The 10,787-nt window shown below is 45.1% G+C and overlaps 1 long non-coding RNA gene across 1 annotated transcript; it reads right to left on the reverse strand.

The window, feature by feature from the left end:
* Positions 1-1,023: 1,023 nt before the first annotated feature.
* LOC146184699 (uncharacterized) lies at positions 1,024-7,339 on the reverse strand. Its single transcript, XR_014708907.1, has 3 exons — positions 7,183-7,339; positions 5,673-5,798; positions 1,024-1,200 (listed from the first exon to the last, which is right to left on the reverse strand). It is a non-coding gene; the product is annotated as an uncharacterized LOC146184699 (long non-coding RNA).
* Positions 7,340-10,787: the final 3,448 nt, after the last annotated feature.

Consider the following 10,787-nt stretch of genomic DNA (forward strand, 5'->3'; position numbering starts at 1 on the left):
TGTCACACTGGTTTCCACGGAGACGTTCTCAAACACAGCCTCTCATTCAATTTCGCTCTCCACATAGCTATCAAGTCTTGCCTTAAGCTCTTTCAATCTTACTGGGCGCATCTTCTAAAAATGCGGCTGTGAGATCAGACTCAGCAGACATGGTTCTTCTTTAGTCTCCAACTGGCGATTCCCATACTTAGGTGGTCTCATGAGACTGTAAATAGACAGCATATTGTAAAGCTGCAGAAAAGTTGGCAGGCAGGGGTGTTCATTTTGGCCACCTGCATGACGGATTACGCAAAAAAATTTTTCCAGGGCATCCTGATTAAATTTTGCGGTCAAGACATCCCAGACGGCCATAGACGTCCGACGGTCGACCGACGGACGTCCGTTCTCGGACCTTCGGACATCCGACGGAAGTCCGGTTATGTTCGATATACGTACAGCGGACGTCCGTCGGACTATCGTTCGTGGATCCGGATCGCGTCCCACGGACGTCCGACGGGCAGCCGGAGGCGGACATTCGGACGTTTCCCGGAACATGCTTGCAGGGCCCGCTATTCGTGTAAAAACTTGCCAATAACATTCGTGTAAAGCTCAGCAAGCATGTGCCATGGAAATTTCAGTCACATACTAGTGCTCAATGCCTTTGTCGTGAGAGTAAAGCAGACAATAGAATATGGAACAGGTTCAAGTTTCCTGTTGTCTGCTTTACTTTCACACACAAAGCACTGAACAGTAGTGTGCAATTAAAACTTCCATCAAAGAGGCACATATGCTAGCTGAGCTTTACACAAATGCACCATTCCTGAAAACATGCTAAGTGCATAGGCATACCAGCATGCGAGGTTGTAAAAAAAGCATTTTTTTGCCTTCTTTGCAAAAACTGCATGCATAAATAGTCTACACTAAAAAAATATCGATGTTAAGGAATGGCATGGTAAAATGCAGGCCAACTGGAGTATTAAGAATCTACTTGAATAATTTTTTTTAATTATACTTGGCCGTGACAGCTCTTCCCATGGGGAGGTGGTGGAGGAAAAGGTATTTATTGAAACCTAATATTTCGGAATTAGCGAGATGATTGAGTTCTGTGTGGGCGGCCTCCGCAGGCCGGGATTCCAGGAGCAGTTACTATCCTGTGCATTTGCTCGATCAGCTGTTGCTAGTCTTTCAGGCCTAAGATGGAAAGAGCAGGCTGGGCTCCTCCTGCAATAGAAGGGAAAATGAAATTCAAGTTATCTGTGCTGAACTTTGATTACACATCTCCAAGGGCAACTGCCAGTTTCTCTCAATTGCTTTTTCCAGATGGCACTGTACGCATGCATCTCCATTCAGAACTGTCACATACTATATAGAAAGGTCATATAACTGCAGCAAAACCCATGCAGAATAACAAAAGATACAAACGTAGTTTGACCAGAACCTGGCATTCAGTATTTTAATGTTTTTATGTCGTCTCTTTGAACATGCCACTCTGAACAAACATGGCATGTTATGCTTGCTGCTATGCGCCCTCAGCAATGCCCAAGACATGGAGTGCACATGCAGAGAAACTAAGCATAAAGGATATTGTATATGAACATAAAGCACAGCCAGAGCATTGCAGTATTACACAGGTACGCATTGGCGGCAGAAACCTGCATTTTGAGCGGTTTAACAGGCAGATTTCTAAAGTCATTGTTCCTGCTCTGAAAAGAAGTGATCAATAATAACATCATTTAAAATTGTTACCTTTTTGTTCTGTAAACTGCACATTTCGCTGGTTTCCATGTACCCTCTACTGAAGACATTCCCTGGGCGTGTCGGGGGTATATCGACATCAACATCTAGGCTACAAGCTTCTAGAAAGCGTCTCCTTAGAGCAGCTGCGACGAATTAACTTATCTGATAACATGCAAGCTGCCGCAGCAGAATAAAGATAGACATTTGACATGTGGCTAAAGCCCAATGTGGAAGCATAGCCCGCCGCAGTGATTGCGCAGTGTTCATGCTTCTACAAGAGTTAAAAGTAATTTGTTTACCCACAGCGCTATATGTGACATTACAATAGCAAGGCTTATAGTTACACAAAACACAAAAAGCTGATAACCACAAGCTCCTGATGTATTACCGGCAGCATGCAGCATGGATGTATGTCATGGATTTCTCAACTACGCACAACAAATTACAAAAAAAATAATGGTATTTATAAATGCAGCCAGCTGTTCACAAGAAACACTGTAGCTTTTTTATGGGGAAGGTAGTGGGCGCCAAAGAAACTGCCCCTGTAAAGGCGCCTAATTTGCCCCTATGTAATATCGGGGACAAGTGTGTGGACTACACAAACTGCAATCAAAGCACATAACTTTCACATCGACCAGGAAACTTGGACCATACTTGTCGATGTGAAAGTTGAACAATAGTTCTTTCATGTGTGCAAGAGAAATAAGGTCACAATTCGTTTACATCGCGATTCTAGTCCAAAATCTACAGACATACTGCCTAGACTTTCGCCCCCGCAGTATAAGCCACCACTTGGGTAAGAGATTAGTAAAAGAAGTGTATAAAAGACATTAGTGCTGTTGGACAGCCATAGCTATAAAAATGGTATCGGCATTGGAGTACTACCTTACATTACATTACAAAGCAAGAGTTAGTGTCCGCTGATCCTCATTTGAACGAACAAAAAGAGGGGGAGGGGGGAAGAAATCTACCTCAATTACATGTTTTGAGTGACACCAAGCCGCAGTTAGTATTAAAGATATCACACATTTTTGTGGAAGATTTGGGAGCGCTTTGCAGCTTTCTTACAGGATTGGACAAAAGAGCTCACCATCTTCAGAAAGGCACATTATATAGAAATGAAAATAGTGAATTTACTGCATCTGGCCACAACTTGCACACGGAGAGGAAGATGAACTGAAAATTTTATACATGAATGTACGTATTTACAACAGGTGAAACAATGACCATGATCTATGCCGAAGAGTAAAGAGATCAAAATCTAGCTCAGAACGAGTTCTCCAGGCCGCGGGGCCGTTTCATTAACGTCGGGACTCCGCCCACATTTCTTCTCCCCGATGACAACGAACTCACACATGACTGGCTAACAAACATTTTGGCATGTCTTTCCACTTTCATAAGTTCTTCACCCTCTCCCTAATACAAGCAATGCAAAAGGGACAACAAATTCGTTTCACAACAAACGGAATTTAGAGAATGGACCTCGAAATGATTGGCTCACTAGGTCACATGCCAAACTCTCTCCCCTAGGGAAAAAAAAAAAAGAAAAATAATTAGAACCCATCAAAACGGTGTCCCACGTGCGCAACCATTGCCCAAAGCTTGCATCCTTGGCGGCACCTTTTACAGGGCAATTATTGCAATTATTGGCGTCCGAGTCAGCACCATTGCGGACCACATCAGAAGAGACAACCCACATCATACCGTCACTGTTACACACTTGCCCTTTTTCAACGCCGCTATCTCCCACCATTGTTAACATCCAGGGTTGGAATCCTCAACGAGACCCCACTCAGCGCGCCTGCACTGAATAATTGTTACTTTTATGGGCTCCCCAACAAGGAAGAGGGCCTTACACCCTTCAACCTGACAGTGTTTTTTCTTTGAACGATAAGCAGTTCTTCCAAAAGAGAAGCTCGTTTCAAAGCAGTGCTGCCTCCGGGTGATGGGTCCAGTCAGCGTACTAAGGATCCCTTAGTACGCTTAGTACTAAGGACCTCTTAGTTGTATACTGTTCGTAAAGCTCCTTAAATAAAAATGAGCCCCCTACATGACACAGCAACGAGAACAAACTGCCTGTCCCCGCGTCTTCGAGTGTGACAGCAAAGTCCTCGGAAGAGGGGACTTCTTTCCCTCTCTGCCTACGTTTCCGTTAAGCACTGTAGCTGCTGCAGCTGCCTATCTGTGCGCGTCTCTCCGCCTCCTGTCCGAGGGCAAGTGGGAGACGGCCGCAGCTGGGCATTGAACAGGTGACCCAGAAAGAGCAGACTAATAATGGTGCCTAGTATACCCACCGATGCCTTACAGAAATCATTAAAGAAATGAAAGCAACACATCAGATAACACTACAATGTTTCTAAATACAAAGTCAACAACTCCAAGTGATATAAATATATGTACATCTCCGCACATTAACTAGACAGAAACAGTGCAGAGTAAACTAGTAATTCAGTGTCTAGCAACACTATTAAAAGGGGATAAAGGCCACGGGGGGCTACGATTATTAGTACCGTTTTGCCTTTTTAAACTACAATAACATACTTGTTGCAAGCTTAAAATCAAAGATTCACGCCTGTCCCACCCACAGCAATGGAACACACATCTGACTCAAGTCTGCAGAGAAAGAGCAAGCTAGACTATTGCAGACGCACCCTTGGTTATTTTTCTGGCACTTCTGAGGGTGAAGAATCTGACTTGTCAGTAGCATGTATATGAATAAGAACCCTATGACAGTAAATGCATCAGATTTTCTGGAGTGGCTTTTCTTCGCTGACCACATATGAGGTGAGCTATAATTTATCCAACTTGGCCTAGGTTTATTCTATGAATAACAAAGCTATAGCAGGTACACAGTCGTCCACTCAGGCTGAACATGCGAGTGCGTGGCATCCACTTTTTGAGATGCCACTGCATCCATCGCAGCTGCACACCGTAGCGAAGAGGCAGACAGCGTGAAGTACCAGCCTGTAGTCCCTCTACCACCACTGGGGTCCCAAACTAGGGACCCCTTGTTTTTGTCAGGACAGGCCCCCTCAGGGTCAGCTAGTAACCTCCTGTATTTGTATCTGATGGCAATGTTTTCCACCACCACCCACAATACGCAGCTGCGCATCATAGCAGATGTGAAGCAACAGCTCCTGGTCCTTCTATGCATAAGCCACTTTGCCTTGATGCATGCCTGCGCACCATAGTAAAGAGGCAGACGACATGACGCAGCAGCTCATGGTACCTTTACACGAGCCCCCCATTGTACTTCGATACGCACCATAGCAAATATACACACTACGCCACACAGCTGCTCCTGGTCCCTCTATGCATAAGCCATTTTGCCTCAATACGCACCTGCGTACCTGAGCAAAGAGGCAGACGTGAAGCTGCAGCTCCTGGGCCCTCCATGCACAAGCCACTTAGCATCAATGCACGGCTGTGCACTGTAGTAAAGAGGCGAAGGACGTTAAGCAGCAGCTCCTGGTCCCTCTACACATCAGCCATTTTGCCTCAATGCGCATCTGCACACCGTAACAAACAGCCAGATGTGACAAAGAAGCTCCTGGTTTCTCTACAAATAAACCACTTTGCCTCAATGCACGTCTGCACACCGGAGCAAAGAGGCAGATGACGTGAAGCTGGAGCGGCTGGTCCCTCCACGCACAAGCCACTTAGCCTTGATGCATGGCTGTGACGGATGCATTGCTATTTTGCAAACTGCATGCCACACATTCCCATTCAAGCTAAGAGTGGACGACTATGTCCAATGACAAAAAGTAACATGGCGAACAATGTAAAAAGAATTTGCTGCATAAAGTTTGTTGAAACCAGTTCTACATCCTACATGTAAACAAGCTAAAACCTGTCGAAGGGATGTCCTGTGTGTTTAAAATCATCACGCTCAAACAACTTCAACACTGACAATCATGATTCAATATTAATAATATAGATAATGATACAATACTCACTTTTAGCCATACCAAAGAAATGAGAATGCAAAGGGATGTTGCTGTTTTTCCCCCGTGGATGACAGTTTTCCATGTTCAAAGTGCTGCTTCCTGTTGGCCTACGAAATCGGCTACAGCAAATGGCATCTGAAAAATTTTTGGAAGCCTCATGCTAGTCTTCAACGAGAAAAGCATTGCCATACAGAAGCAGAACACAAATACTACAATACATTAAAAGCACCAACTGCGGTGCTGTTTTTAGGATGACTAGGTAGAGGTTTTGCTGTAGCAAGCCAAATGTTAGCCTTCAATAAGGAAAGCATTCCCATACAGAAACAGAACACAATCTTTTACAACACATTAAAAGCATCAATTGCACAAATGCTTGTAAGATGACCAGGTACAGGTTTCTGCTATAGCCCACATCATGTGACCAGCGGTTATCAGAAGCCTTGTATGTGAGCATGATGCCCTAGATTCAATTTATGGCTATCACTGTATTAACAAGCATGGGTTTAAAGCTACTTTAATATGATAATCTAAGAACATGGTAAGAGCTTTCAGTGCGACACATAAGCTCAGTATCATGCACTATAAGGTGCTGCATGGCTCTAGTGCAGCTTTGGCATTATCTCGCTGTCAATAATGCAGTGAAGTTCTGAGGAGCCTTTGAATATCTGTAAGGGCAAAGCAACAACAATTTTGTTTTCATCGCACTTTTGCTCAACTCTTTTTTTTTTTTTTTTGAGCCCGCGGCTTGCATGGCCTCCCAGTACGCCTGTTTTGCATAAAAGAAGGCGTTGCAGGCACCAGAGCTCACACCCCAACTGTATCGCGGCGGCGGTATGTCAAATTCGTGCCAGAACAGCGCAGAACAACGGGTCAAGAAAAAGACAAGTGCTGACTTTTTTTTTTTCTCTCATCTCCTTGTCCGGTTGTTCTGCGCGGTTCGGTCCCACATGCATAACCAACATGCGCAAGGTGCTGTCCTGGTTTGTCAAAGCTGAAGGAGAGTACTAAACCTTTAGTTATTTAGTAGCTACAGCCGTTCCTTCTAGAAACTGTAGTTGCCGTAAAGCTCGAGAGAGAAAGATCAGCGGCTGTCCATTAAAAAAAAAAAAAAAAAAAAAAAAAAAAAAAAAAAAAAAAAAAAACTCGCGACGTTTTCACAAGTGTAGGCATGTCGCACGATAGGCTCGAGGAGTGCAAAAGTTTTCTCGTATAGTTTTTACAATTCAGCACGTTGCGCATGGTTAACAAATTAACTCCTTTAAAGCTCGGGCAGGCACTCCTTTATCAGAGACAGAGAAGTTGCGCTGCTTACTGGCGCAGCGTCCAGTAATGCCGAAAAGATGGCCCTCAGACTTGAGGCTGCACTTTAGCTAGTCGGCGGGGAGCCATCCTGTCAGTCTCGCCTAAAACACTCGACCGTTCGGCTGCTGTACAGAGCTGTTTCCTTACGCAAAAGCTCACCACTATCGGTGCATCGAAAAGTTCAACTAAAGAAACAAAAGTTCGGTGAAATACTTACTTTGGAATCAGCGGGTGAACAAAGTGTGCCAGCCGCACCAAGCCACAGCAAAAACAATGCTAGCAGTGCATTACAGCCGTAGGTATTTGTAACTGCGCAGAAAATGCAGAACACGGAAACCTTCCTCCATGCGTGAAGCCATCTTCCATGACTACTAAACTTCAACTTGTCAGGTGGATTGGATTGGCTCATTTCAGATTTTTTTGAGGATAGGTTCGGTTTCGTTCTTTTTGAGCTTGCTGCTTGCTGCGTCTATTCAGCCACTGATTAAAATTTCACCGAAGCATCATGATAGAAACATGTTTAATGGTCATTTAACTTTTAATCAAAAATTTTGGATGGAAGAATTCAACGATGAAACATGCGGAAAATAAAAAAAAACTGTTTAATGGAAACGCTTTCTATCGCATCGATTCGCTCTGGCACCATATAATGCAGACATGACGGCATTACTGATTTATACGCAGTTCAGACGAGCACGACGACTACAAACTATATCATAGCTGTGTAAAAGCAAATCCAGTGGCGGACGTACGGCGGCTGTCCGCTGGGCGAACGGATTCGACCATCCGCTTTCGTACGTACGCCGGAATTCCGGCGGACGTCCGAAATCGGCCGCCGAGTTGCGGCCGAGTTCGGTTGTCCGTCGGACGTCAGTGGCCGTCTGGGATACTTGAAGTCACATGTTTCCAGGAGGTGTGCAGAAAGCTGGATTGTTGAAAGAATTGTCACTCGCAGTTGAGTTCGATAAAAAGCTACGGGGATCAATTTTTCCAGCCTTGACGTCTTTCTGCCACTCATTTAGCCACTGTAAAGAAGACTCCAGCACCTTAAAATCCTGACCACTCAACCTCAGGCTTTCGTTTGCATGTCTGCGATTTAGTGCGTCAAACAAATTATTCATTCTGATTGTGAATTCAACTGTACTTTCTACGTTTCCGAGTCCCTTGATCTCTCGCTTGGAATAAAACTGCAAGCCGTTCGCGACGCTCATACTAAATAGCTGAGTAGCCAGCTTTACTCTCATCTTTTCTGTGTTTGTTGGGTTCAAATGAGAAAATGACAGTTTTGGACATGCCCTGAGTCTGCCTTCAAATTTTGTGTCCTCGCAGACGTCATTTGGCTGCAGCAAGCGGTCCTTGCGCGGTTAAGGTGTATCCACACGACGGACCACGGACTGGGCCGCGGACCGGTCGCGTGGTGTCGATCGCGCATGGTCCGGCTAGGTCCGGCCCGCGACAGCATCCACACGGCGGGCCAAAATAGCAGCTGACAAGCCGGACCACGAGGCCGGCCAAAGGTATACGCTATTTACCTCGCCGTTTCGCGATGCACTCGTTGGACACTGCCTCCGTGTTTTTTTTACATTATTTCACAATGCCGATTTGGCGTGCATTTTGGCAATATTCAGGTACGGCCTTCGTCTATAGGGGCTTCATATAAACATAGATGGACGCACCTGTGCAGCCCTAAGAACGTACCTGAGTCGACAGCATTCCACTTAATCCGTTTAATTCCAGACGCAAAAATGATGATCAATATATATATAAGGACCACATCAACATACGCGCTGACGCCTTAACTGAGGACCGAACTTAGCCGCAGTTAACGCGAATAGCAGCTCCCCAAGCATCCTTGGCCGACCATTTACGTGTGGCCGACGTTCGGAAAATGGTCGGGAGCCTACTTAGTCGGCTAGTAAACCACGGCAAGCGGTCGGCCCGGAGGTAGCCGCTAGCCATTTCGGCAAGTCGTTCGCAGCGGCCTTTGGCCCGACTTTTTGGCCGGACTAAATGCCGGGCACGGCGCCAGGTTAATGGCAAGAGTGCGGCAATGCGTCGGCCCGACTGTTGAGGCGGTACATTGAAAAAAGGTTATGAAGAGCACGACTGCTACTTTTTTTTTTTTTAAATTTGCCTGTTACTCGGCTTTGGTTTTTCGCGATGTTATGTAATTTGCGCTTAGTATGGAACAAAATGATACATGCTATTTATTGTAAATGTTTTGTTACATTAATTAATGCTATTGTTTGTTTAACTTGTCGCTCACATTTTTAGTGAACCTTATAGCTGTTAGTAAAATTATTTACCGAGTTCTGATAAACAGCACGCCACAAGGTGACCGCGATTTCATGTGTAGATCATGTCATTATACATTATACTGTTTGCTTATTACGAAGCGCAGCTGTAGGTGATGTAACATCAGTTATATTTTTGGCGCACAAGCTCCCGTACACCCCATTTAGCCCGTATCACTCACTGAAATTCGCTTATGGCAGCTGGGCACTTGAGTAGACGCAACTTCGCATTGTAAGGGAGGAGAAGGCTATTGTGTAAAATAAAAGAAGCGGACAGAAGAGAAAAAGCACACGGGGGGCAGAAATTATGCGTAGGGCACTGGCAAGCCTTGGCCGCGGCGAACGCTCCAGCAGGCAAGCAGAGACAAATTCTAAAAACACTACTTCGCAGCAGGAGAAGAGAAATGCGTACACGGAGGGAGACTCGGACGAAACAAAACCGACCTCACGCTCGGACGTTTCGAAGGAAGGGCGGAAAAGAGAGGGAAAATGGGAAGGGCGGGGCAACTGTGTCACCCCCGCAGCTCGAAAGTTGGTGGCGAGCGTTCCTGACTGGGCGAGAGAAGAAATGTATACACGCCGACTTTGAAGAGAGCATGCAGTTTTGTGGTATTTGTATACTATTTTTGAAGGAGCTCTTTTCGAACAAAGTTGTCTTACGATCAAATACATGAAGAAAAAAAAAAAACGAAGGAAAATGATTATTGTCCAGGTTATTAATCGCATACTGTTTTTCTCAAAACAGTCTGGTAAAGCTAAGAGCCGCGAGAAAACAGGCCAGCGTCCTTGTCATTTGGTTTTGTTTCTTTGCGTGTGGCCCATTCATCCTCTTTTACGACCTGCCGGGGTGGGACGGGCGGCTCTTTTCATTTTTTTTTTTTTTTTTCGGAAGTCGGAGGGGCGCATTTTCGCAGCGAGCGGTCCGATTCTACACCGGAAACTAACCCCCTCTCCTCCCCCGCTTCTTGTCAACAGTTCTTGGAAGACTCGGCAGCTTGTGCTCGTGGGTGCGTGCGTGCTTTCAAGTTCGTTGCAGAAGTGTAGAGCGCGACCAAGAGACGATCTCGAGCGCGCGAGGACGCTGTACGTGCGAACGAAATGTTGGAAATGCAAGCGCGTTTTCCAAAGTTGCGCGTTATTAGTTAAAATTACAAGACAGTCAACTTTGTTACCTTCAATAACTAGGCGCTGGACAACCAGACCTCTTTTTCATTCGCATTTATATATTGTCAGGACAAGTGACTGTAATAGTTTTCAACCGCTGTATCCTTTCAGTAACTCCGCCAAGCCATCCTGAAGTAACGCGCTCCTCCGGCGCGTTTGGACAAAAAAAAAATCGAAGATGCTCCGCTTTTTCTGTTTTTCTGTTTGTTTGTTTTTTCCTTTTTTCTTTTTGCTCAATAATGGGAGTGTGGTTTCATAGGAACGATACAGTTGATTTTTATTTATTTTATTAGTATTTCGCTTTTGTTTTACAGATTGTTTTGAATTATGGCTTCTATATTTTCTTGCTTGTTACTGTCCACTC

Source organism: Amblyomma maculatum, chromosome 7, assembly GCF_055883805.1.
Source record: "Amblyomma maculatum isolate TAMU_Amacu chromosome 7, ASM5588380v1, whole genome shotgun sequence".
Lineage (NCBI taxonomy): Eukaryota > Metazoa > Arthropoda > Arachnida > Ixodida > Ixodidae > Amblyomma > Amblyomma maculatum.